Source organism: Myotis brandtii, unplaced genomic scaffold (genome assembly GCF_000412655.1).
Source record: "Myotis brandtii unplaced genomic scaffold, ASM41265v1 scaffold2, whole genome shotgun sequence".
Taxonomy (NCBI): Eukaryota; Metazoa; Chordata; class Mammalia; order Chiroptera; family Vespertilionidae; genus Myotis; species Myotis brandtii.
Window position 1 is genome coordinate 2111985 of NW_005357451.1, and position 24652 is coordinate 2136636.

Below are 24652 nucleotides of genomic sequence, written 5' to 3' on the forward strand. Positions count from 1 at the left end.
GTCACTGAAGGAAGCAAGCCTCATGTTAGTTTCAAGCTGCCTGGCTGCTGGCCGCCATCTTGGCTGACAGTTAATTTGCATATCTCCCTGATTAGCCAATGGGAAGGGTAGCGGTCGTACGCCAATTACCATGTTTCTCTTTTATTAGTGTAGATAATGTTGTACCTGAAAATAATATAATGGAACATGTCAGTTTTCCTCAGTAATAGTAATTTTAAAAACCTCACTGGCATTTCTCACAGAAATACAAAAAGCAATCTTAAAATTTGTGTGAAATCACAGAAGACCCCTAATAGCCAAACAATCCTGAGAAAGTAGAACAGCAAACTATACAACAAAGTTATAATCATTAAAACAATATGGCACTGGAATAAAAATAGACAAATAAATTGATAGAACAGAGAGCTCAGATATATCTTGTATATAATCTGCATGGATATTTGACAAGGGAGCCAAGAAAATCAGGGAAGAATAAATACATCAATAATGGTGTTGGGAAAATTGGATAACCACATACAGAAAAATGAAATTAGATTCTTATTTTACACCACTCACAGAAATTAACTCAAAATTCATTAAAGGCTTTAACATAAGGTCTAATATTATAAAACTTCTAGAAGATGACAGACAGAAAAATGTCATTGACAATGGTCTCTGCAATGACACCAAAAGCACAAGCAACAAAAGCAAAAAATCAATAAATGAGACTATATCAAAATAAAATGCTCTGCACAGCAAAAGAAAGAATGAACAAAATGAAAAATTAACCTACAAAATGGGAGAAAATATGTGGAAACCATTTATTGTATAATGAGTTAATAACTTCATACACACGCAGTCCAATAAAAAATGAGCAGAGAAACTCAATAGACCTTTAGAATGGCTATCATCAAGAAGACAGGAGGGAGGAGAAGAATATTTCAGTGGAGTAGGTGGATGTTACACTTACATCCTCCCAACCTCAAAATGGAATTGCAACTATTAGCAAATTATAGAAAATCAACCTGAATAACCAACTGAAGACTATCTGAACAGAAGTTTTATAACCAAGGTTTTACATAAGAAGCCACATTGACACTGGTAGGAAGGGAGGAGATCTGAAATAAGCTGGCAAAGATGTCCTCTGAGGACACCTCAATCCCATGCCAGACTCCCTGGCCCAGAGCACCATAGCTTGGAAAAGAAGCATGCATAAAATCTGGCTGTAAAAATCAGGAGGCACTCTTTCTGCCAGGATGAGAAGGGAGTCTGCTAGAAACCCAGGTACCCTCTTAGAGGGCCAGTGAACAAAATCTTTGCAACCAGTCACCCTGGGCACCCGAAGAGGGACAGTGGCTTGTAGAAGAATAGAGCCTTGTTAGGACAGACTGTGCTGTGGCTCCTGAAAAAGAGCTGAAGGGAGGACTGCTGGGGTGCCTGTGCTATCTCCCTCTCCCACATGCCCACAAATGCTATCTTTCCTGGGTCAATCACTCCTCTCCAATCTGAATCAGCCTGAGGGGACTGCACAAAACCCATACTCCAAGCCCCTCAGTTGCCCTGCCCACTCTTTCTCAAACCCTGCAGAAGAGTCTGCTGCCTGAGCTGTGCCATAGACTTTCTTGAAAGGCTCATGAGTATGAAGTCAGTGAGAATCAGAGACAGAGTTGTGTGGCTCTGGGGCAGAGACAATTTCCACAGACCGCCCTCCTGCCCCCAGCATGCAGGAGTAGCTATGCTGACGTTGGCCATAGCACTTCCCCACCCCTCAAAAGTAGTCACTTCACAGGCCCTCTAAAGGTGGCCCAACCACAGCAGGCCAGAGTACCTGTCATGTGTGTCCGGAGTGCCTGAGAAGCCGTGCCCCATACCCTGCCAGCCAGAGCAGTTGCACATGTGTGCCCAAAATGGCCCATCCCCTGTGGGCCAGAGTAATGGCATCCAAACCCACTATGGGTAATTCACTAGACCCACTAAGTGAAACTTTAGCTCCACCCTTGTGACTCTGGGTGGCCCCACCCTGGTGGGCTTGTGCTCCACAGTATTGTCAGCTAGCCAGGGTCAGCATGGTCCTCCAGTGCAAAATACTTTAGTAGATGAGAGCAGACTCTGGGAAGAATTGACTTGTGTGGCTGATGGATGGGGTGATTTTTCCCTGTAAACTCCAGTCCAGTGCAACCATTTCTTTGCAAAGCCCCCCATTCATACAGACAAATCTTGGTCTGTTTGGACATGATGCACACTTCTGGCTTCACCTTGATGAATCCCTGAGACTCAGTGCCATCACAAAGGTTTACAGGCCAAGAGTGAGTGGTGGCTGACCTTGGTGTACCATGGGACTATTGTGAGTGGCCTGAAACCCAGTACTGGAGCTGAGTTTGAATCTGTATCAATCTGATGAACAACACTTAGCCCTATTGGTGATTCACAATACTCACCCCTCCCTCAAGCAACTCTTATACCTTCAGAGGTTCTGTCAGTGACTGAGCCTAACAGGCAACTAACAAATGAGGGCAGATCTGGGGAAGCCTTGGGCATGTTGTTGACCTGCTACTTGTTTGGTGCTGGTGAAAATCTGCCTTGATGCTCAGCTAGGTTTTTCCCATGCACATCCAAGCCCAGCAGAGGCACCCACAAAATGTGGGTCAATTTATACCTCCAAACAGGTATCCTAGGACCCATCACTGGCAGCACCTGACATTGAACAGCACTGAATACTCTCCCAAGGGGTCCCAGAATCAACAGAACCAGTGGTTTAGACCACATCAGAGCACGACCCAATTAGCTCCACAATGAGCACACACAGAGAATTTTGGCAGATGCCAGACCCTGTTGGCACAAATTCAGCTTTGTGGAGCCAGCTCCCATACAACACCTCATACATTGTGCTCAGTATTGATCCTAATGGCCAGCTGGAGGAGCAACCCCACCCAAAGACCGACCAACAGCTACCAAGGCACAACTACAACAGGAGGGCTCATAATATCCACACAAGGGAGAGTTCTGGACCACCTAGCTCAGGCAATCAGGGAGACTGTACCTCTAAGCCTCACAACGCACCTACTACATAAGACCACCTTACCAAAGCCTAGCAGATCTACAAAATACACAGAAACAAATACAAGAGGCTGCCAAAATGGGGAGACAAAGAAATATGACCCAAATAAAAGAATAGGAGAAATCTCCTTAAAAAGAACTAAATGAAATGGAAGCAAGCAAGCTACAAAATACAGTGTTAAAAACAATGGTTATAAAGATGCTCAAGGAACTTAGTGATAACTTCAATATCATGACACAGTACATAAAACCATAAAGAGAACCAGTCATAAGTGAAAAATAGAATATCAGAAATTAAAATATATATTAGAAAGAATGAACAGCAAGCTAGATAAAGCAGAGGATCAAATCAGTGGTTTGGAAGACAAAGTAGCAGAAAACATCCAATCAGAGCAAGAAACAACAAAAAATAATTTAAAAATGAGGATAGTCTAAAGGACATCTGGGACAATATGAAGTGTGACAACATTCACATCATAGGGCTACCAGAAAGAGAAGAGTGAGAACAAAGATTTGAGAAACTATTTAAGGAAATAATTACTGAAAATTTTCAAAACCTGGGTGTCCTACTATTTACTAAACTCATCAGTTCTAGTAATTTTTTTGGTGGAGTATTTAGGGTTCTGTATAAACTGTATCATGTCATCTGCAAATAATGAGAGATTTACCTTCCCTTTATTTCTTAATCTTGTCTGATTGCTATGGCTAGGACATCCAGTACCTTGTTAATAAGAGGGTGAAAGGGAGCATCCCTGTCTTGTTTCTGATCTTAAGGAAAACATTTTTAGTTTTTCCCCATTGAGTATGTGTTAGCTATGGGATTGAAATATATGGCCTATATTATCTTTCTTCTATTCCCACTTTGCTGAGATGTCTTATTATAAATTGGTGCTGGGTTATATTAAGTACTTTTTCTGCATCTCTTGATATAACAATGTGATATTTATCCTTAATTTTTATATCATGCATCGTGTTAATTGATTTGTGGACATTGTACCAAATTTGCATCCCAAGAATAAATCACACTTGATAATGGTACATGATTTCTTAATATATTGCTGAATTTGGTTTGCTAATATTTTGTTGAGGACTTTTGTATCAATATCAGGGATATTGGCCTTTATATTTTTCGGAGTGTCTTAATTTAGTTTTGGACTTAGAATAATGCTGACCTCATAAAATGAGCTTGGAAGTCTTCTCTCCTCTTAAATTTTTTGGCATAGTTTGAAAAGGATAGTTATTAGTTCTTTAAATGTTTGGTAAAACGCACCCGTGAAACCATTTGGTAAAGAAACTTTGTTTCCTGATAGTTTGTTTTTTTAATTAATACTTCAATTTAATTAGTTTTAATCAGTCTATTCATATTTTCTGGTTCTTCCTGACTTTTGAAGATTGTATATTTCTAGGAATTTATCCATTTCGCTCAGAATCAGTGGTCCGCAAACTGCAACTCGATTGAAACTTCGTGGCCCATGCGCAGAAGTCGGTATTTTGTGGAAGAGCCACACTCAAGGGGCCAAAGAGCTGCATGTGGCTCGTGAGCCGCAGTTTGCCGACCACTGGCCCAGATTGTTCAATTTGTCAGCATATAGTTTTTCATTATATTTTCTTAAAATCTTTGTATCTCTGCAGTATCAGTTGTTACATCTTCTCTTTCATTTTTTATTTTATTTATTTGGGTACTCTCGCTTTTTATCTTGAGGAGTATGGTTAAATACTTGTCAATCTTGTTTATCTTTTCAAAGATCCAGTTCTTAGTTTTATTGATCTTTTGTATTATTTGTTTAATCTCTATATCACGTATTTTCACTCTAATCTGTATTATCTCCTTCCTTCTACTTACTTTTGGCTTTTTTTGTTGTTTTTGTCCTGAGATTTCTGGAATTGCTTCTCTAATCTGATTAGATTTAAAGGCACTAAAAACTCTTCTTCCATTAGTAAAAAGATCACTGATAGTCTATGTCATGATGTGGCAGTTGAAATACACAGAATGGTACAATTAATACTCCTAACAAAATAGAAGAGACAAGGTTTGGGGTGACCTTTCATTGACATTTTATAACATTTTTATCAACCTTGTAAATATTCTCATTTCCACCTCAACTGCACCATAGGTTACGTGAGAGTTTCTGTCCTTGTCCAAAAGAAACCGTATTTTCTCTAACTATAGCTCTGAGACTGCTGAAAACCAAACCCAGAGTCGTATTTTGTGAGTGACTCTATTATAACACAAATTTAATTCCCCCATTCTTGAGTTATCTACTGTTAAGGTGAGGGCATTACTGGGAAGGAATAAGATCCTTAACAGTGGAATGGAAATGTGCGGGAAGTTCCTGATGAAGCTGAGAACAATGAACTATTAAATTTTAATTAATCTTCTTTGCCAGTAGAAGCAGCTGTTTCCACCCTGTCTGCGAAGAATAACTGTGCTTTACCTGAGGAAACTGTAATAAACTCTACTGAGGTAGTTGTCCTACAATACAATGAGGATTTTTCTCCTGACCCATCCACAACATTCCTCTTTGTTTCTGGATCTATAACTGTATTCAAGTCCCATCAGACTCCAAAATGTGAGGTAAAAAACGTTACCCATGAGAAGGTACACTACACTTCAAAAGAACTACATAATTTACACTATAGATTAACAGAAATCTGGGGAATATGTGGAGGAATGGATATTAAGGATATGGATAATGGTGAAAGGAACATAAAATTCAATTAGGACAAATTTTTTAAAATGGGTTTAATGAGCAGAGATCCTGGATTTAATGTTGCCACACAAGGGCTTAGAAGGGGCTCTCACAGTCTGTTTGATTGGACATGAGTAAAAACAGCAATCAGAATATTATGACATTGGCTAGTTGATGGTGGTGTTACTAGAAGTAAAATAAATGGAAAGTCACCTGTTACTTAATCTGTATAGTGGAAGTATCGAGGTCTGGTGAGTAAAATCTAACTTGAATCATAAAAACAGAAGAGCATGACTCCTCAATTGATATCCACATTTGAGTCAGTTAACATACCCAAACCCCCTGAATAAAGAAAACTGGGTCACGTTGAGGAAGGGCTTTATAATGTTAATCTTTTCCCTAGTATTCATGAAAAGGACATACAGTCACCCTAATAACTTTGAATTGGGATAAAGGAAATAATCAGACTTTTGGGAAATTATTGGATATTGGCCCTGAACTGATACTAATTCAGGAGATCCACAATGTCACTGTGGTTCACCAGTCTGAGTAAGGCCTTATGGAGGTCAAGTGATCAATGGAGTTTTAGTTCAGGTGTATCTCACAGTGGTTCAAGTGTGTCCCTGAACATATCCTGTGGTTATTCTCCATTTCCAGAATGTATAATTGAAATAGGCATATTTAGCAACTGGTAGAATCCAATATTGGTTTTCTGACATGCAGAATGGTGGTTTATTACAATATGAAAGGCCAAATAAAAGCTGTTAGAAATGCCTCTATCTAGGAAAATGTAAACTAAAAGCAATAATCCATTCCTGAATGAATTGCAGAGATCAGTTTCACCATCAAAGACAGAGTTGGTCCTCACCACATCCTCATTTGACTTGCCTATTTGGCTTTACAGATATCAGATGGGTCTTGGAGAACGACTGGATAATCATAAGCTTAACCAGGTGCTTACTCTAATTGCAACTTCCATACCAGATGTGGCCTCATTGCTTGAAGCGAATTAATACATCCCCTGGTACCAATTTTGCAGCTATTGATCTGGTAAATGCATTTTCTCCATTCGTGTAAGTAAAGACCACCAGCAACATTTTTCAACTCTCTAGAGCTATGTCATAATATAGTCTGCATGGATCTTGATCATCATTCCATTCACAAGATGTCACAGTGGTCCATTACATTTATGACATGCTTATTGGACCTACTGATCAAGAAATAGCAACTTTCTAAACTTATTAGCAAGACATCTATATATATAAAAGCCTAAGCGACCATTATGACCGGACAACTGAATGACCGGCCAGTAGCTATGACATGCACTGACCACCAGGGAGCAGATGCTCGACACAGGAGCTGCCCCCTCATGGTCAGTGCATTCCCAGAGCCAACCTCCTGTGGCTGACCAACCTCCTGCAGTTCCTCCCCCTGGCCCAGCCAACCTTCCACAGTCCCCCGACCCTGGGCTGGCCAGCCCCTATCACCAGCTAGGCTGAGGGACCCCATCCATGCACAAATTTGTGCACCAGGCCTCTAGTTTGTGTATAAAAGGGTGGGAGTTAAATATGAGAAAATGTTAGAGGCTTTCTACCTCAGTGAAATTTCTAGAGGTCCAGTGCAGTAGGCCTCTTTGAATTTTGGAGGCAATGTATTCCTCAGTTGGATCTCTTACCCGAGGCCATTAACCAAGTGATCTGAAAAGCTGCTAGTTTCGGTATGGCCCAGAGTAAGATAAGGTTCTCCAATAAGTCCAAGCTACCTATAAATATTCTCTGCCACATGGGCCATATGTTTCATCAGATCCAATGGTGCTTGAAGTGTCAGTAGCAGGTAGGCATGCTCTTTGGAAGCTTTGATGACTCCCTATCAGTGAATCACAACACAAACTTAGTATTTTTTTTTAATAAAACCTTGTCATCCTTTGTAGTTAGCTACTCTCTTTTGAGAGAGCTCTTGGCCTGCTACTGAGCCTTAATAGAGACTGAATATTTAACTATGAGTCATCAATTTCCCAAGCAATCTGAGCTGCTCACCTTGGTACTATCTTTCTCACAAATCCATAAATTTGACCATAAACAGCATACTTGATCAGGCTCCAGCAAGCCCTTTAGGCATAAGTAAGTTACATGAAGAAGTGGACCAGATGTTGAGTCCTCACTTTTGCTATACTGCTTTACCTCTCTCACCCTGTACTGTGTTCTCCTGGGGACTTCCCTATGTTCAGTTAACAGAGGAAGAGAGAACCTGTAACTGGTTTATAGATTGTGAACCAACCCTAAAGTGGACAGCTATAGCACTACAGCTCCTTTCTGGGACATTCCTGAAGGTGATGATAAAGATAAATTCTCCAAATGGGGAAAAAAAAAACATACAGTGCACCTGGCTGCTCAATATATTTGGAAGGAAAAATGTCCTGATGTGCAGTTTTATACTGTCTCTTAGGTTGTGGCAAATAGTTTGGCTGGATGGTCATGCAAGCTCTGGGAACATTATTGAAAAAAATTGTGACAAGGGAATTAGGGAGAGATGTATGTGGATAGATATCTTTAAATGGAAAAATATGAAGATATTTGTATCTCATGTGAATGATCACCAAAGGATAACCTTAGTAGAGGAGGATTTTAATAATTAAATGAATAATATGACCTATTCTGTGGATACTGGTCAGCTTCTTTTCCCAGACACACCTGCCATCAGCCTGTGGGTTCACAAAGTCATTGTAGTGGTAGGGGTAGAGTTTAGGCATTTTTCTCAGCAACATGGGTTTTATTCACCAAGACTGACCTGTCCATAGCCACTATTGATTGTCCAATCTCCAGTAGCAGAGACAAACACTAAATTATTATAATGGCAACAGTGTATTATTTCTTGAGGGTGATCAGCCAGTTACTTGGAGGTGGGTAGATTATATTGGACTGCTTCCCTCATGCAACAGACAATGTTTTGTTTTTACTGAATTAAACACTTACCTTGGATACAAATTTGTCTTCCTCTCATGCAATGCTTCTTCCAGAACTTCCTTGGACTTACACAATGCCTTATCCATTATCACGACTTTCAGCATAGCATTGCTTCTGATCAAATAACTCACTTAGCAAATGAAATGCTGAAATGGGCCCATTCTCATAGAATTCACTGGCCTTACTAAGTTCCCCACCATTATAAAGAATCTGGCTTGATAGAGTGGTGGAATGGCCTTTTAAAGACAGTTAAAATGCAATAAGGTGGCAATATCTTGCAGGGCTGGAGCAATGTTCTCCATAAAGTTATACATGCTCTGAGTCAGCATCTATTTTGTGTTGCATTATCTCCCATAGCTAGAATTCATGGATCCAGGAATCAAGGGGTAAAAATGTTAATTGTACTTATATTACTTTGAGGAACCATTAGTAAAATTTTTGCTTCCTATTCTTGTGTCCTTATCCTCTGCTGGCCTATTGGTCCTAGTTCCAATGGAAGGAATGCTTCTATCAGGAGACTCCACAATAATCCCCTTGAACTAGAATTTAACACTGCCATTGGGCCTTTTTGGAATTCTCATCCTCTGAATCAATAGACAAGGAAAGGAGTGACTATGTTGGCTGGGTCAATTTATCCTGAGCACCAAGGGGAAATTAAACTACTACCCCACAGTGGAGATAAGAAAGCATATACCTGAAACACAGGAGGTCCCATAGGGCATCTCTTATTATTACCATGCCCTGTGATTAAGGTCAATGGAAAACTACAATGATTCAATTCAGGCAGGACTACTACTGGCTCTTATCCTTTGGAGATGTTTTGGGTCACCTCGGTCATACAATTTGGTAAAGAACCATGACCAACTGAGGAGCTTGCTGAAAGCATGGGGAATACCAAATGGGTAGTGGGAGAAAGTAGTTGTAAATACCAGCCATGACAATGTGACCAGATAACAAAATGAAGGCTGTAACTGTCATGAATATCTCTTCATAATTTTATTATGAATATGTTTGTGTGTGCATATAAAAATATTTTCTTCCTTTTTTATCACCTTATCAAGGGACATATGATGTCTTAACTTTATATATTAATATTTGAATTATTAACTTTATGTCTTTGTATGTATGTTAAGAAGAATAAACACCACTCAAGGACTTTACCTTCTCTTCTGGGGAAGGAGTTATTAAATTATCAGTTGTACACAGGATTATTTTATTATGTTAGGCAGAATCATCACCTTGTTACTATATTGATTTGAAAATAAAGTATGGCTTAAGGAAATGAATATGGGTGCCAAATTAACAAAGATAAAAACTTGTGATGGTTAATTTTATGCATTAACTTGACTGGGCCAGTCCATGTCCAGATATTTGGTCAAACATTTATTTTAGATGTTTTTGTGAGGGTAGTTTTGGGTGAGATTAATATTTAAATCACTAGACTGAGTAAAGAAGGTTGCTGTCCCTAATGATGAGTGGGCCTCAATGAATCAGTTGAAGGTATGAACAGAACAAAAAGAATCACACTCCTCCAAATAAGAAAGAAATTTTTTCCTTCCTGATTGCCTTCAAACAGGAGCATCTGCTGGCTTTCAAATGTGCACTATATGGTTCGGTCTCCTGTTTTCAGTACTTAGACTTCAGACCAATATATTCTATTCATTTTGTTTCTTTGGAGTAACCTGAAAAATGCATCAGGATATAATTTGAATTGTACAATATGTAACTTTTTGAGAATGACTTCATTAACTCAAAATAATGTCATTCACTTTCAACCAAGTGGTTGCATTATGTCAGTAGTTCATTCTTTTTTATTTCTAAGTGGTATTCCATTGTATGAAAGGACACTTCTGCTTTTTCTAGTTTTGGACAAACATGAATAACTGCTATTATCACTCATGTACAGCTTTTTGTATTAATTTATGCTTCACTTAGGGTAAGTATCCAAGATAGAGGCTAATTACTGTGAATGGTTAACTTCATAAGAAACTAACCAGCTATTTTACAGAGGCAGGGGTTGAGGGGTTTGCCATTTTGCATTCCCATCACTAATGAATGAAAGTTCAACTTCTTTTGTGTCCTTAGTAGCACATGATATTGTCTATTTATTTTTAGTAATTTTAATAAGTGTGTAGAGGTATTTGGTAATGGTTTTAACAACTAATAATATTGAACATAGTTTCATGTGCTTATTTGTCATCCTTATTTCCTCTTTGGTGAAGTGTCTGTTCAAGTTCTTTATCCAGTTTCAATTGGATTGTCTTTTTTCTTATTGTTAAATTTTGAATTTTAAACATATATTCTGGATAGATATATTTTGTTAGATATGTAATTTGTAAAACTCTCTCTTATAAATGTGACTTGTCTTTTGCTCTTCATAGTGTATTTTGCCAAGCAAAATTTTTATTTTCTTTAAACCAACTTTATCATATTTTTTTAGAGATTGTGACTTTTGCATCATAAAGATTTTCACCTATGTTTTCTTCTAAAGGTTTTAAAATCGTATATATTAAATTTTAGTCTATACTCCATTTTGTTTCAATTTTTATAAGATATGAAGATTAGATGGAAGTTTTTTGTTTTCAGAATTCATTAAAATACTATCCTTCATTGAGTTCCTTTTGTAAAAAATAATAATTTTAAGCTTTGTGGTTAGGTATCTCTATATATAAAGAGGTAATATGCAAATTAGCTGGGATGCCGTAACAGTCACGACCGTCTCAGGAGGAAGCTGTGCATGCAGATGGGCAGGAGGGGACTGCATGCCACCCCCAGTCCCAGCAGTCACGGCACAGCTGGGGCTGGGGACAGGCCCAGAGTGGAGACACAACACACAGAGGGGCCGATCCCTGCTGGGAGACAGTGCACCAATAGTCCTGCCTCTGCACATGAGCTGCAGAGGAAACACTTTTTCTTACCACTCATTGGCTAAGCTACCTGTATGCCGTTCACAGTGTTCTTGGTAACTTGGGTAATAAGAATCCAAGAAGGTGATCTAGGTTTTTTCCACCTCACTCCTGTAGGAAAAAACAAAGGTTCGCTGCTGGAGGGGCTAAGAAATGTCATATCCTGCCCTAACCAGTTTGGCTCAGTGGGTAGAGCCTTGGCCTGCAGACCACAGGGTCTGGGTTCGTTTCTGATCAAGGGCATGTACCTAGGTTGCAGGCTCCTCCCTGGCTGGAGCCAAGGTCAGGGCTCATGCTGGAGGCAACCAATTGAAGTGTCTCTCTCACATTGATGTTTCTCTCTGTCTTTCCCTCGCTATTCCATGCTCTCTAAAAATCAATGGAAAAATATCCTCAGGTGAGGAGGAAAACAAAAAGAAATGTCATATCCTATGAAAGAGACATCTTGAAAATGCCTAAAGAAAGTTGTCATTTTTTCGTGATGAAGGAACTGGAGTTCATGTTGATGAAAACACCTTAGTGGCTGCGGCAGCTGACAGTGGCAGCAGCAGCGGGGTGATGGGGGTGGTGCCTTCCCCTGACCAGCCGGTCACCTCCTGCAGAGGAGTGGGCCTAAGCCATCAGTAGGACATCCCCTGAAGGCTCCTGTACTGTGATAGGGGGCAGGCTGAGCTGAGGGACCCCCCTCCCAAGTGCACAAATTTTATACACCGGGCCTCTAGTATACACATATTTGGTTTATTTTATCTTCTTGGAGAATTGACACATATCATTTTGTAATGTGGCTCATTATCACTGGCAATTTTCTGTGTTTTGAAACTTAATATTTCTGATATTAATATAACTACCTCAATTTTCTTTTAATGAATATTTGTGTAATATATCTTTTGGTGATCTTTTAATTTTAACATTTTTCTATTATATTTGAAGTAAGTTTATTGTGGAGAGCATACAATTGGTTCATGTTTATTCTGGTACTCTCTGTAATTTCATTGATTAGGTACATTTTCATATAATTGATATGCTTAGATTTAGTTTTACCATTTTATAATGTTTTCTCTTTGTTACATTCTTTGTTTTCCTTTTTCTTCTTCCATTTTGTTTATTTGAATATGTTCTTAATATTAAATTTTTCTTTATCTGTTGTGTTTCTGTTTCTTTGTATATATATTTTAGTGGTTGTTTAGAGAATAAATATAAAAATATATGTTTCATTTTCATAGTCTAATTTGAATCAATATTTTACCATTTCCATTAAATTATCAAAGTCTTAACATCACATAGTTTTCTCTATACTTTCCTTTTATGTTGTAGTTGCCTTATACATTATCCATGTATTTGGAAAATTTTAGTAGACAGTGTTATACTTTTTGCTTGCAATTGAAAATCTATTTTAAGAAAATCAAGATGAAAAGAATAGCTGATTATATTCACCCAGATATTGAAAATTTATGTTGTTCCTCTCTCATTCCTAATGAAAGGAATTTTAGAGACAAAACAGGCAAGTTTAGATAATAAAGAGGGTCAATGGGAAAGGAATGCATATGTCAAGGGCAGAAATAGCTCCAAGACGCCAAAATGCTAATCTTACTTGTGCAGAGGATAGACAAATGCCACAGGATAAGGGGGGAGGAAGACATACATTCACAGAAGATAAAGAAAAGTCACAGAATACTGGGAAGAGGGAAATATATTTTCACAGAGGACAGAGGAATATTGCAAGATAAGGGGGAGGTGGGCACCATATGGGGTTTGGACTTTGAAACTGATACTATGTAGCAGAGTGGCCAATAAGGAAAGCATGGGGGTCCTAAACTAAGGAAGGATCCAATTAGAAAATGTCATGTCCAAAGAAAGAGCTACAGTGATATATACCAGAAACAAAGGGATACCAGACAGATTTTTTTAAAAAATTTTTTCCCATTAGAGAGGGCGAGAGCAGGCTTTTGGCCCTTTGGGGACTCCCTTACCCAGATGGAGTTTGTATACGCTTTCAATAAACTTCCACATTTTTTGTTAAAGAAGCCTTTTTGCCCATTAATTTATTCTTCAATTTCATCAGACAAGAACCTATAAGAAAATTTGCACCTCGAAATCCCATGTTTCACTAATGTTGTAATTGTTCTAGTGGGTTTTTTTGTTTTTGTTTTTCCTGTATAAAGAAATTCCTTTAGTAATTCTTTAGAACAGATCTGCTGGCAACAAATTTTGTTAGTTTTTCTTCATTTGAATCATTCTCTCATTCTTATTTTAAAGGCTGTTTTCCTTGGAAATAGAATTTTGAGTTGACAGTTCCTAAAATCAGTTAAAAAATATTTTGCCTCTTGCATATAGCCTCTGGTATTAGGTAAAAAAAATTTTTTTCTGTCATTCACATCACCATTTCTATATTGATAATGAACCCTTTTCCCCTTTGAGTTTATTCAATAATTTATTTGACCTTTGTTTTCAGCAGTTTATAATACATCTCTGCATTAATTTTGGGGGAAGAATGTCCTCTTTCAAATTTGGTTAGCTCTTTTAATATGTAGATTTATATTTTTTGTCAAACTTAGTATGTTATCATAGTTTCCTCTATACTTTCCTTTTATGTTGTAGTTGCCTTATACAATTAGAAAATTTTTTCTTTAAATAACTTTTCAGCAATATTCTTTTTTTGATCCCTTTCTGGGAACCTGATTAACGCAATCAATTTTTATTTTGTTGGTGTTTTACATATCCCTGAACCTCAGTAACTATTTTGACATTTTTATTCTGTTGTTCATACTGGATCTCTTCATTCATTCATTCATTCATTCATTCATTTTTAGAGAGAGAGCAACAAAGAGTGAGAGAGATAGAAACATCAATGATGTGAGAGATATTCTTTTAGTAATACTTTAGAGCAGATCTGCTGGCAACAAATGTGTGTGTGTGTTTGTGTGTGTGTGTGTGTGTGTGTGTGTGTGTGTGTGTGTGTGTGTGTATCACATCAATCAGCTGCCTCCTGCATGACCCCTACTGGAGAGCAAGCTGGACACCCAGGCATGTGCCCTGAACAGGAATTGAACTGGCAACCTTTCGTTGGACATGATGATGCCCAACCAACAAGCCACAACAGCCAGGGCTGGATATTTTCTATTGATCTAATCTATAAGTTCATACATGGCTTCATCTCATCTATATTCTTCTAAGTCCACCTAGTGTCTTTTTTAGTTATTATATTTTTTAATTCTAAATTTCCATTTAGTTTTTTTATATTAATAATATTTTCTTGAAACTTTATTTTTTACCATTTGTCTCTAGAATTTTTTAATTTAATTTTTTGGGTAACATTGGTTAATAAAATTTACAGGTTTCAGGTATACAATTCTACAATGAATCATCTGTTTATTGTATTGTGTGTTTATCACCACATCAAGTCTCCTTGCATCACCATTTATCCCAATTTTACCAGAAACTTTATGATTATCCATTTGAGCATTTAAATAATAGTTGCTTTAAAGTTGTGGTCAGACAATTTCAACATGGTTTATGTTATTGTTGGTCTCTTTTCTCCTCATGGAAACTGGTATCTTCCAATTGTTTATATGCTGATTAATTATAGATTGTACCTTGGACATTTCGGATATTACATTATGTTGATCTGGGTCTTGTTTCAATGCTGTGAAGGAAGTTGATATTATTGTTTAAATAAACAATTGACCTGTTTTACTCAGGCTACAAGTTCCAAACTGCCTTTTGTGATTTTTTTTTAGTTTAAATTCTTTATTGTTGAAAGTATTACATATGTCTTCTTTTCCACCCATTGACCTCTTCCCGCTGCTCCCACCCCCCAGCACATGCCCTCACCCCCCTATTGTCTGTGTCAATTGGTTATGCTTATATGCATTCATACAAGTCCTTTGGTTTATCTCTTGCTCCCCCTTCCACTCTCCCCTACTTTCCCTCAGAGGTTTGATGGTTGGTTCTATGTCTCTGGATCTATTTTTGTTCATCAGTTTATGTTGTTCATTATATTCCACAAATGAGAGAGGTAATGTGATATTTATCCTTCTCTGACAGGCCTATTTCACTTAGCATAATGCTCTCTACGTCCATCCATGCTGTTGCAAATGGTAAGAGTTCTTTCATTTTACTACAGTGTAGAATTCCACTTTGTAGATGTACCATGGTTTTTTAATCCACTCAACTACTGATGGGGACTTAGGCTGTTTCCAAATCTTAGCTAAATTGTGCTGCTATAAACATAGGAGTGCATATATCCTTTTTGCTGGTTGTTTCTGATTTCTTGTGATGTATTCCTAGAAGTGGGATTACTGGGTCAAATGGGAGTTCCATTTTTAATCTTTTGAGGAAACTCCATACTGTTTTCCACAGTGGCTTCACCAGTCTGCATTCCCACCAGCAGTGCATGAGGGTTCCTTTTTCTCCACATCCTTGCCAGCATTTGTCATTTATTGATTTGTGAATAATAGCCATTCTAACAGGTGTGAGATGGTACCTCATTGTCATTTTGATGTTTGTCTCTCAGATGATTAGTGACTTTGAGCATTTTTTCATATGTCTCTTGGCCTCCTGTATGTCCACTTTTGAGAAGTGTCTATTTAGGTCCTTTGCACATTTTTTGATTAGATTGTTTATCTTCCTCTTGTTAAATTGCATGGGTTCCCTATACATTTTGGAGATTAAACATTTATCAGATATCACATTGGCAAATATGTTCTCCATGCAGTGGGATTACTTGTTATTCCAGCCGGAACTGGGCTCCACTCAAGGCTACAAAGTTTCAATTATAGAAGATAAATAAATCCCAGGAAAAAAAAGAAAAAACAGAGAGGCTGGGGGCTTGGGTTGCTGGGGGCATGACCAGCTTGAAAACAACCATCAGCCCCTCACCCAGGCTGTTCAAGTACCTCAGCAGGACCTCCCCACCCTGAAGGGGCTATGGCCAGCCTGCAAACAGCCATCAGCCCCTCACTCAGGCTGGCCAGGCACCCCATGGGGGATCCCCACCCTGAAGGGGGTGTGGCCAGTCTGAAAACAGCCCTCAGTCCCTCCCCCAAGCTGGCCACACCCCCATGGGGTGAGGGTCCCCACTGGGGGGCTTGACCAGCCTGCAAACAACCATCAGCCCCTCAACCAGACTGGCCAGGCACCCCAGTGGGGACCCCTGTCCTAAAGGGGGTGTAGCCAGCCTGAAAACAGCCCTCAGCTCCTCACCCAGGCTGGCCAGGCACCCCAGTGGGACCCCCACCCTGATCCAGGACACCCTTCAGGGCAAACCAGCCAGCCCCCACCCATGCACCAGGCCTCTACCCTATATAATAAAAGGGTAATATGCAAATTGACCCTAACAGCAGAACGACTCAGAATAACTCATCACTATGCCACACACTGACCACCAGGGGGCAGACGCTCAATGCAGGAGCTGCTCCCTGGTGGTAAGTGAACTCCCACAGGGGGAGCTCTGCTCAGCCACAAGAAGCCAGGCTGATGGCTGCCAGCACAGCGGTGTTGGTGGGAGCCTCTCCCGCCTCCTCAGCAGAGCTAAGGATGTCCGACTGCAGTTTAGGCCTGCTCCCCGCTGGCAAGTGGACATCCCCCGAGGGCCCCCGGGCTGCCAGAGGGATGTCTGACTGCCAGCTTAGGCCCAATCCCCTGGGTTGCGGGCCTAAGCCAGCAGGTGGACATTTCCCGAGGGGTCCCAGACTGTGAGAGGGCACAGGCAGGGCTGAGGAACCCCCCCCCCCCAAGTGCACAAATTTCTGTGCACCGGGCCTTTAGTTATTAAACATTTGGCTTATCTGTAAGTATTTTTCCTTTCTCATATTTTGTTCTTTTTTTCTGGTTATAGCTTTTCCTTTCTACTTAAAGAAGTCCTTTTATCATTTCTTATAAAGCTGGTTTAATAGTAATGAGGTCCCTTAGTTTTTTCTTATCTGGGAAATCTCTCTCCTTCAACTCTGAATTACAACCATGCTTAGTTAATTATTCTATATTATAAGTTTCTTTCTTTAAGCACTTTAAAAATGTCCTGCTACTCCCTTCTGACTTATAAAGATGCTGATAAGGAATCTGTTGATAGACATATAGGGTTTTATTTGTATGCAACTCATTTTAATCTTGCTTCCTTCAAGATTGTCTTTATCTTTAACCTTTGCCAGTGTAACTACAATATGTTTTGGTGTGGGTCTTTTTGGATTTACCTTGTTTGGTACTCTCTGTATTTTCTGGAGCTGGATGTCTGTTTCCTTTCCCTGGTCAAGATATTTTTTAGCCATATTCGTGTGTATTTTAAACTGTTTTTATTCCTAGGTTTATTGGGGTGACATCAGTTAATAAGATTATATAAGTTTAAAGTGTACAATTCTATGATATATCTTTATTTCTTCAAATAAATTTTCTGTTTCTTCCTCTCTTCCTATCTTTCTTCTCCTTCTGGTTTCCCTATAATATGAACATTTGAGAGCTTGAGAATGTCCTAAAGGTCCCTTAAACTATGTATATATTTCTTTCAGCTGTTCTGATTTGTTGAAGTCCACTAGTCTGTCTTCTAGATGAGTGATCTGTTCTTCTGTGTTAATTCATATGTTGTTTTTAAAATATCAAATTATTGTATTCTTCAAGTCTACTTGTTTCTTTATTGTACTTAATCTTTGTTGAAGTTTTCTCTATGTCCTATATTACATTTTTAAGTTTAGTGATCATCTTTATGACTGTTTCTTTGAATTCTTTATCAGACAAATTACTTATTTCAATTTCCTTTGTTGTTGTTTTCTTGTAATTTTTCTTGTTCCTTCATTTGAGAAATATTTTTTCTGCCTTTTTATTTTGTTTGACTTTCTAATTTTGTTTATATGAATTAGACAGAAAATCTGTCTCTTCCAGGGTTGGAAAGTGGCCTTATATAGAAGTGAGCTCTTTGTCTACTGTGTGTGCAGGGTGGTTTTGGCAGGCTAGTAGGAGTTGAGCAGGTGCTTAAGATATATGGTGCAATGGCCTACCATTCTGGGGCAGCTCTGGGTGGGGAGGACAGATGCAGTAATAATGCCCTCTTGATCCTGCTTGTTCCCTTCATTTGGGCAGAAATAAGCTCTAGTGGGTCTTGGAACACACTGCATTAACCTTTCAGGCATGCTAGAGCACCTGGATAGAGCCCCAACCTCACTTTGGAAAAGGAGTATGTAAATAATGGTACTCACTGGCCCCTCTGAACCCAGAGAATTCTCACATTCTCTCGAGAGCTCCCATGGTTCTTCAGTCTTCTCTATATAGTTTCTCTTCTGTTGTCTGTATTGAAAGTGATAATATAGAGAAGAGACCTCTGTGTAGGCTTTATGTGCCAGGGAGTTTGTGGAAGCTACTTGGAGCGGAACAGGCACTTAGGGAACCTGGGGCAATTGCCTGACAGCAGAAAGAGCTTTATGCATGGAGGCCAATTGGCTATGGTGATATTCTGTTGTTCCTACTTGCTATCTTTGTTCAGAGACAAAAGGCTTCATGCAATGTCCTGCTCATACTCTGTGGTGATTTCGCAGGTAGAGCAAAAGCATCTGAATATAGCTTCAGTCCCACACTATTGAGGTATTAAACAATGGTCTTCACCTGTTCCTCTGGCCCCAGAGAGTTCCCACAGCCTTCTCTATTCAGTCTCTTTCTCTCTCTTTATCTCTTTTTTTGTTGTTGTCAGAAGCTCTTTATTCAATTCTCTGTTGTCTAGCAGTAGTAATTGCTACCTGTTTACACACACACACACATATTTTTTTTTTTCACTGAAGGAGGTGATTTCAGTGTTTGCCTATGTTAATGCCATCTTGAATTTTGTATTTTAAATAAAGCTTATATTGTTAGTTTTTTGTTTTGTTTTGTTTTTTTAGCTCATGTCCTCTATCAAGTAGAGTATGAGGCAGAAACATATGTGATACTACTTCATTAAGGAATATAGTCCCATGGAATAGGTGTGAGTTAAAGATGAATAAGTAAGGAAGGACAGCTTAGTACATTAGTCTTTGTTAAAATAAAATCACCATGAAAAAGTAATAATTGTAGCTGTTGTTTTTAATAAAAGTAAGAATTATGGGGAAAAGTGTACAGTGAATCAAGCATGCAGGTCATGAGGACAGCCTCACTACTGAGTCCAAGTAAAGGGTGAGGGATGTAAAAATCAGGGGAAATAATGACAAAGATAATTTCTTTCACATTTTTTTCTAAAAATACCCTGCTCAATGAAATGTTTTTATGTTTTTTCAGTCAAGGATAAATAAGTACTATTATTTCAAATGTTACTCTTATGTTAACTAAATTTCAAATTTTACCAAGGAAAAGAAACAAACTTACTTTCTAGATATTCAAGATGCTTGTTAAATACTGATATTTATAAAGATTTACCTCTCCACCCCCTTCATCTTAAGAAATCCTGTGCATCTGTGATGGCCTCCAATAACATGTTAAGGTTTGGATGTTTCACTTGAATTTCTTGGATGGGATATTAATAATCACTACTCTTATATTGGAGGCAACCCAATTCTTTCTTTTTTTATTCTTTAGGAGAATTCTGTGATCTTTTAGGGGGCACTAAAGTGAGAACCTATATTGATAGCCCAGTGACAAACTAATTTACTTTTAAGTTAAAACAAATTTGGGAACAAGTTCATTCATTATGATAGTTATTAAAAATAAACTTTAAAAGAAAACACATGTTTAATAATTTATATTAAAATCACAATGAGTTTTGACTACTAAGTATTTATAATGATAATTTAGCCTCTCTTTCTTTCTCTCTCTTTCACTCTATCAGTCTTTCTGCCTCTCTTGTTCTCCATGATGTATCTATCATTGCTGCGTTTAAAACAAAAGAAGAACAATCCTTTGGCGTCAATAGACTATTGCTTATCAGTGGTTTGGGGAAAGGTGATTTGAAGAAAACTAATAACATAAAGTGTGGCAAATCAATAATACCATTACAATATGATAGGTAGAATAAAATAAAATGAGTTGATAAATGTGAAAGCATATTTTACTATATTTGAACTGTAATTTTTACACACATTTCTCATTATCACATAGCATTATGATTCATTTATACTTATATCACATACATTAAAAACTTTTATTTGGCTTTCATTTTAAAAATTATTTTCAAGAATTTAGAAACTATGAGAAAAAAAACCCTTAAGAAAAATAAGGAATCAATAAACATATCCCCAAAAGTATCTTTCACTGGGCTCATTTTGCTTATCCCATTTTTTACAAATGTGTTTTCTTTTCATTTCTGGACTCCCCAAATTGTCCATCTCCATTTAGGTGGGAGGGACCCAGAAAGAGAGGGTAGGAATGTAGAGTGGGATAAGGTTTAATCTAGTAAAAAATATTACCTCAGGCCCCATATTGGTCACTGACAGATTCTCTGTTACATAGGGGGGAAAAAAGCTTTGATATATAGACAAGATCTAATTTCTGTGCAAATAAAATAATCCTAAATTACTTGCAATCATTATTCAAAAAAATTAATTGTAAATAACTAGAAGTCAATTAAAACAGGGTTCTGCTGGGTAATGCAAATCTTTTATAGTTTTGTTTCAGTTAACTGCCTCATTATTGATTTATAGATGTGTGTACAGCTGTGGGAACCATAGCATTATCTAATGCACTCAGAGAATAATTACATATGAAAAGAACTGTGTAGCTCAAGGGAAAAATCTCTGAAATTATTTACTGCCTTAACTTCAACCATATTAAAATGCAAAACATTTAGAAATAGGTTGTGATGTTTTATCATGTTTTCTATTCATAATGTTGCCAACTTTTAAAAGAAAGATTTGTATTTTTAATCATATTAAAATGTTTGCAAACTTCTATAGTGCACAGCATGCAGAAATATCAAGGCTTGTCCAACAAAGAATGTAATAAATGTATTTATTATTTAGGAGACTAATTCAGAAAATATTTTTCTCCTTGTGCATCTGGTATGTATGAAGAAAGAAAATTTACACCATAAAGAAATGTATAAGCCAAAATTATAATTTATTATTATTGTTGTTGTTATTGAGCACTGGTAATTTTAAGATAGAAGTCATCGAACACCAGTTTCCCACCATATTATGTCTTGTTATTACATCCACTGTTTCATTACCTACAGATTTTGCCTGATCTACTTTATCTGATCATTTGTTCCAATCCCTAACCATTTTTTATTCATAATTTCCTCGCATTTTAACTGACAATGATATTATATACCACCAAAGATTTCTTGCATCTTTTTGCTTTTGTGTTTGATGGATATACATTTAACTTTGACCATCTAGGTTCTTAATTTTGACTTTATATTTGCAAACAATATGTACTCACAAACAGAGACTTCTGTTTACACTAGTGAAAATTCAAAATAAACTGATTTCTGTTTTCTGGATATATGCAAACAGAATAGAAATTGATCAATAAAAAGTGAGAGAGAAGTTAAAAAATCTATACCATTTGGTTTGGTAACACACTAGCTAAGAATATGTATCTTATAAATTAATTACACAGAGTTATAATTTATTATTGGGTATGAGATTCATGCCAAATACAATTAGACATATCTTTCTTTTTGTTAGAATTTTTACTGAGTCAGGCTTCAGGTGACATATAAATCTTTTGTAACTCAAAAACAGCACTTTCTCACTGAAGAAAATGATAGAATGTACACATGATTGCTAAGAAAATTAAATATAATATTGCATGAAATCAGCTGAATTTCTTAAACTTAAAATGGGATTTTGTATTGTCCCATTACAGCTGAATTTTCATTTAAATTTTTAGAATAAAACCAAATCAATGTGCTTTCTGTTTCATAGCAAAACCATCACTCTTATTAAATGTCTTTCTCATCTGTAATTTGTATTATTTAGTGGTAGACCTATTCTATTTGTTCACATCAATGTCATTTTAGGCTATATAAAAAGATAAAAATAATATCACATGAATAACTTTTAATACTTTGATATTAGTAATACAGTGGAAACACCCTGTTTATATACTAATGAAAAATAAATATGATTCTAAAAATGTTATAGATCTTTTAGTCTGTGACCTTTAAAAAGTGTTCTGACATTAATTTTACACACAAAAAAAACATGTTCCCTAGGAAAATTTTATCTTTTCATATCATTATGTATGATCTAGATTCATACTGTTTCTATGGGAGCTAAATTTTGTTTTCATAGCTACTGCATCTTTATAATTTACAACAATTCAGAAGATACTAAATAAAGTGAAATTTTAAAATCACTCAGCCATGAGGCATAAAGTCACTTTCTCATTTCCTAGTAATTCTAGATCATATACATAAAAGCAAATCTTCAGGTTTTCAGTTTTAAATGGGGGGGGGGGAAACTGTCTATGAGAATATTCCTCCTCTAATTATAAGATTCTTAATTAAAAGAACAATTAATAAAAACAACAAATATTAATAGAAGAAAAGCAAAAACAATAAAAAAAGATTAACAATTTCAAAAAAGCTAGCAAAATTTAAACAAGGAAACAAGCACAGCCAACATAATTATTTTCAAAATGTGGTGGCCAAGAAAAGTGGTGATAATGTGGCAAAGAAGATATTAAAAAACATAACAAAGATAAACCCACCCATACACTTAAGAAACAGTAATGGTTATTACATACACACAGACACACACACACACACACACACACACACACAACATACCTGAGAATTCTCACTAATTTTACCAAATGTGAAAAAAACAGGCTAATTTGGTAGCCTCATTTTGACTCTCTCAGGAGAAACAGTTGCTAGAGAGATACATGCCAAACAGAGGAAGTTATGGGATTGAATATTTATTTATAGAAATAAATATACTAAGGCTAAATGAGTGCCCATCACTAGATAAGTGAATAAAAAAGCTGTGGTACATTTACACAATGGCATACTATGCAGCTGTGAAAAAGAAGGATCTCTTACCCTTTGAAACAGCATGGCAAAACCTGGAGAGTATTATGCTAAGCAAAATATGTCAGTCAGAGGGAGATGAGTATCACATGATCTCACTTATATGTGGAATCTCATGAACAAAATAAACTGATAAATCTCAGAGGGAAGGGGTTGGGGAGAGATCAACCAAAGAATTTATATGCATATATGCATAACCCATGGACACAGACAATAGTGTGGTGAAGGCCTGGGGAGGAAGTGACAGCAGAGGGGTGCGGTATACAGGAAAAATATTTCTGTAATACGTTCAACTTGTGATTTATGTAATTATTTTTATACCACCATGTAAAGATGAATTTTTAAAAACTAGTGGAGTAAATTTTAAGTTAAAGAATACATCAAGGGAATGTAATATACCTCAGAACTAGAGGTAGTCCATGTTGTTACAGCAGATATAACAAAACCTGGGAAAGGAAAGCTGAATTCGTGATTGTCCTTTTTTTCTCTCCATGGTCATAGACTATAGAAAAAGTGGATAGGACATAAGATAACCATAAATAACTGCTGCATGGGAAATGTTTTATGCTCAGACACAATGGCAAGGAAGTTAACGTTAACACATTATAATAGAGAACAAAGAAAATGTTTGAACAAAGCTACAGGGATTACATAGTGTGGATGATCTAAAAGAGTTGGCATGGATGTTATAGCAATGGTTATAGCAAAAGAAGAAAAAAGTGACATACTATTAATACAAAATACAGAGAAGAAAATCATAAATAACAGAAAAAATATAACCCATGGAAGACAAGGAAAGTCACCACTAATGATTTTTACTCTAGAACAATTAGGATTAAATAAAATGAAGAGTTAAAAGATGAGAGGAAAAATAAGATTGTTGGCTTAACATAATAAATCAAGGATCAAAACGTCCTTATGAAATTAATAAATAAAGTAAAAGTAAAGACAAGATAGGCATAAAAAGTACATTAATAACATGAAGAAAATGCTTGAGATAATTACAGTGAACATAGCTGTGAAAGACTAAGTAATTGGGGGGGGGGGCAAGAAAATATGGAAGACAAAGAAAATCTCCTAGGTAGATAATTCCAACATATGAATCAGGAAAATTATTAAAATATATAATAA